A 4,091-nucleotide genomic window follows, 5' to 3' on the forward strand; every position below is an offset into this window, starting at 1 on the left:
CACAAACTTAACCCACTAACTTTTATTAAAATACAAATCGAACCCCCACTTTACTAACTTTTTCTTTTTAAAATAAAACTCGAACGCTAAAAGAAGCAACTTTCACAAAAGGAACAACCCTTCAATGTTATGTCGAAAAAAATTCTTCTTTACAAAATAGATCAAGACTTTTTTTTTAACTCGCATTCAAAACGGAGCCCCCGGCGCGAAGCGAGGGCTCCACAACTAGTTAGATCTGATAAATAATATTACTTACTACAGGCTTTTAAATAGTAAGTTACATGAGAATTATAAATACCTATAGAAAGCAATTTATGAAATTGAGTAGTTGTCATTTGAGTATACTCCCGCAACCATAGAAGGAAGGCTCTCCAACGAAAATTCAATCAGAACCTATATCAGTTCAAGTATGTGAGAAGTGTATGAAAATTAATTATAAATGCACTAAACCGGTTTGATATCCTAATTCTGTAATTCAACTCGAAAACCTACTTCATTACTAGAAACTGACACTATCAAAACCTTCAAATCTGGATACCATATCTTTCAGTCTAAATGTATAACAAGGCATAATGTGACCATACTTTACTATCATAAATATAAAGATGATGTTAATGGGTTGTATGTTCTTCATCATAGAGTGAAAAGGTGAATGAAAAACAAAGAAGATAAGAAAATGATACATCCATCAAAGTAGCAAAAACAAAACACACTAGCAAACCTGATTAAACAGACAAAAACTTAGTTCATGTGAGTCAACCAAGTCTATGACCACATGTGGATCGGATACTACAAATAATTAAAGTTATTTCATTTTACTATATAGTAGTGTTAATCGTCAAATAATAGCTCACGAATACTCAAGCCCATTTTGGTAGGTTACCCAACCCACGTAACCTGCAATCAGGTCTAAACCTTTACCGCACAGCTTTTAAAAAGCAAAAATAAATCAATGAAAAGCAAACTAACCATATGAGCATACGTATACTGGCTCATAAGCAATCCTTAAGAGATATGTTTGGTTACTACTAATTCTCACTTCATTCTCTGTATTGAAATGTGTAGTGAAAAACTCAGCATTAGTCTTAGTATGTTCTGTTACAACCACCAATTTCGAGAAGTTTTGTTTTGATATCAGCTTTTAGAAGTAGGGTCCTTTTATTCAAATGTGTAAGTTATACAGTATTACCAGCAATAGTTGATGTTTCTAGTGAAAGAATCTATCAACAACCTTAGATCACGAACTGCAAATCTAGGTCCTTTATAGCAAACTGATAGTTAGACATGTTCTAACAAAACAAGTAGGTTATTGGGTTAACTATTGCAGGTCATTTGGTTCTGATCAAACACTAACTTAGCCAAGCGCCAAACCGAATGTATGCTTTTAAAAGTACCTCATGTGTATCTTATTTTAAATATGCATTTACATTTAATGTATCTCTTATTCGGTCAAAAAGTATCTCAAATCATAGCAGATGCTAAAGTAAGTAGGCATATCTATCATTACTCTTCATATACAATATGTTAAGAAAGGAAAATAAAGCAAATATTTTTTTTTTTAAAATGATGATATCCAAGCTGAATTGTACTAGATAAACTTACTTTGACCTAGAAGCTCTCAAAGCATGAGGAAGAGTAGGAGGTGGAATACGAAGAGACTACCAAAAAACAAAGATACAACAGTTAGTAACTTAAATATCACAAAGCAAACTCTGTATAACAGCTAAAAACTACATACATGACCATATAACCCCTTGAAAGGCACATGATGCCTAAAACCATGTGTAGGGCTATCAATTCTGATGTAGTCAGCAACATCTCCAGCTCTCGTAAAGCACACGCAACACAGATTATAATAATCTTTCCTGAAAAAGTAATACCAGTAAAAAAAAAATACTAACGATGATAGACGAGCAAAGAAAAAAGAATTTAATGATTACTTAAAAAACTTAGAAGTAACACATACTTATAATGGCCACCAATAGGGTTTGCTGCTGCTAAAACAGTTGTTTGAGTCGATAAACTTGCTACCAGTCATCCCTTAAAAAACTTAGAAGTCGATAAACGTGTTTGAGTAAATACACCTCCAAACAATGGCAATGTAATTTCAGGTAGTTAAGGAAAAATAGTAATTAATGTCCAACTATCCTTCTATTATAAACACTGAGTAATATGATTTAGGGTTAGATGTAGGTTCAACCTTGATTATATTGTATGTAAATCATAAAATCCTCATTTCTATAATTAATACTTGTCATGCAACCCTAATTCAATCAACCACACATAACAAACAATTATCTACTTAATATTTAACAATAAATAATTCAGTTTCAATTTCAACTTAAATATAAAAAGAAGTCGTCAATTAAGATAGTTACCAGAATCTAAGAGAAGTTTTTTTTTCACTCCAATGACCAAATCGATTGCACTCAACAAAGATTCATCAACCAGATTACTATATTTAAATTGACTTCAAATTAGGGTTTACAAAACCCACCAAAATAACTCAAACAAGAAGGATAATGATCTTGAGGTTAGGCATTTTAATCTGATATAGATGGAACATATATCTTCAACAGTTGTTTTGAGGAGATACGTTAAATCACGCCAAAAATGTAATTAAGCGACTGAGACCCTAATTCATAGCCACACCTTCCATCGATTATACAGATTTAGAGAAAAACCCTAAATTCGGTCAACATCTTCAATCGATTGCAATGAATCAGTAAAGAAAACACTAATTGTGGTTGCAATTGAAGGAACGTACCAGTCACTGGTCTCGTTTTCCATCTGCGAAGAGGCATGAACGAATGTTTTAGGGTTGAAGAAGGTCGCGTAGAAGTGGAAGGAACGCTCTAATCGTAATCGTAAATTCTATACAACTTGAAAATTGAATTTGTAGTGCGGTTGCTAATTTTAGGGATGAAATTTTTGGGGAGAAAAGCCGGGTACTTGAAATTTAGATCAAGGTTTTTGAAAATTTTCAATTCCATATGCTCCGTAGCAATCTGTAGTTGAAAAAGACGTGAGACGGGACCTAAACATTAGCGACCTTAAAACGTCGCAACGAAAAAAATGGGGTTGAAACGGATGTTGACTAACGTTGACTTATATATATATAATATAAAAAATATATATTTATATATATATAAATATAAAATTGACCTTTTTCCGTCTTTGACCGTTTTTTCCGTTTTTTTCCGTCTTTGACCGTTTTTTCCGTCTTTGACCGTTTTTTTACCGTTTTTTAGCGTTGTTGACCATTTTTTAAGCGTTGACCGTCTTTTTTGCCGTTTCAAGGCCCGTTGCAACGATAGTAAGGCAAATCCGTTGCGGCGTCCGTTTCGACGCCCGTTTCGGCCGTCTTTTACAACACTGCTCCGTAGTAATACTTACATTAAAAGTAACAATTATCTGGAATTAATTTTATTGGTCGAGTGAAATAATTTTCACTTATTTCATTCAGCCTATTCACGTTACTAAATTTTATAATAGCATAACATAATATAATAATACAATAGTCTCTCCGTCTCATATTTATTGTTACTAGACAAAAAAACACACAGTTTAAGAAAATGTCATTTATTGTTACTAGAACTTAATTTTCTCATTTTTTTTCTATTTATGAAAGTGAACAATCAATTTAGAACATCCCAAAATAAAATACTGAACGATAAATAAGGAACGGATAGAGTAACTAATAAAAAATGGTTAGTATAAAACATGTAGCTAAAAGTGCTAGAATGAAAAAATATTTAATAATCAAATTAAATAATAGAATTAAAAACATGAAACCGTAGACTACTTCTTAGGCCACGTTGAAAAATTAATGGGCTTGGATTGATGGAGTCCCGATTCAAGGTAATAAATGAGTCATATTAAGGGTAATTGTTTGGATCAACAAAATGATGTAATAGACAAGGAAAACGAAAGCGAATACAATTATACCATCGGTGAGACGCCGGGAACCGAAATAACAAAGACACCATCCATAGAGTAAAACAGGAAGAAACATTATTGCTACGCATGATGGTGTTAGTGGTGGTGGTGGTGGTGATGGTTAGTGGTGGTTAGTAATGGTGATGGACTGA

General features: G+C 32.9%; 1 long non-coding RNA gene across 4 annotated transcripts; it reads right to left on the bottom strand.

The window, feature by feature from the left end:
• Positions 1 to 235: 235 nt before the first annotated feature.
• LOC139842526 (uncharacterized) lies at positions 236 to 2,964 on the bottom strand. 4 transcript variants are annotated; one of them, XR_011757438.1, is made up of 4 exons: positions 2,768 to 2,964; positions 1,739 to 1,865; positions 1,603 to 1,658; positions 236 to 393 (listed from the first exon to the last, which is right to left on the bottom strand). It is a non-coding gene; the product is annotated as an uncharacterized lncRNA (long non-coding RNA). The 4 variants fall into 4 exon arrangements; XR_011757440.1 differs by having other exon boundaries at positions 236 to 1,047; XR_011757439.1 differs by having other exon boundaries at positions 970 to 1,658.
• Between the last annotated feature and the right edge of the window lie 1,127 nt (positions 2,965 to 4,091).

Source organism: Rutidosis leptorrhynchoides, chromosome 4 (assembly GCF_046630445.1).
Source record: "Rutidosis leptorrhynchoides isolate AG116_Rl617_1_P2 chromosome 4, CSIRO_AGI_Rlap_v1, whole genome shotgun sequence".
NCBI lineage: Eukaryota > Viridiplantae > Streptophyta > Magnoliopsida > Asterales > Asteraceae > Rutidosis > Rutidosis leptorrhynchoides.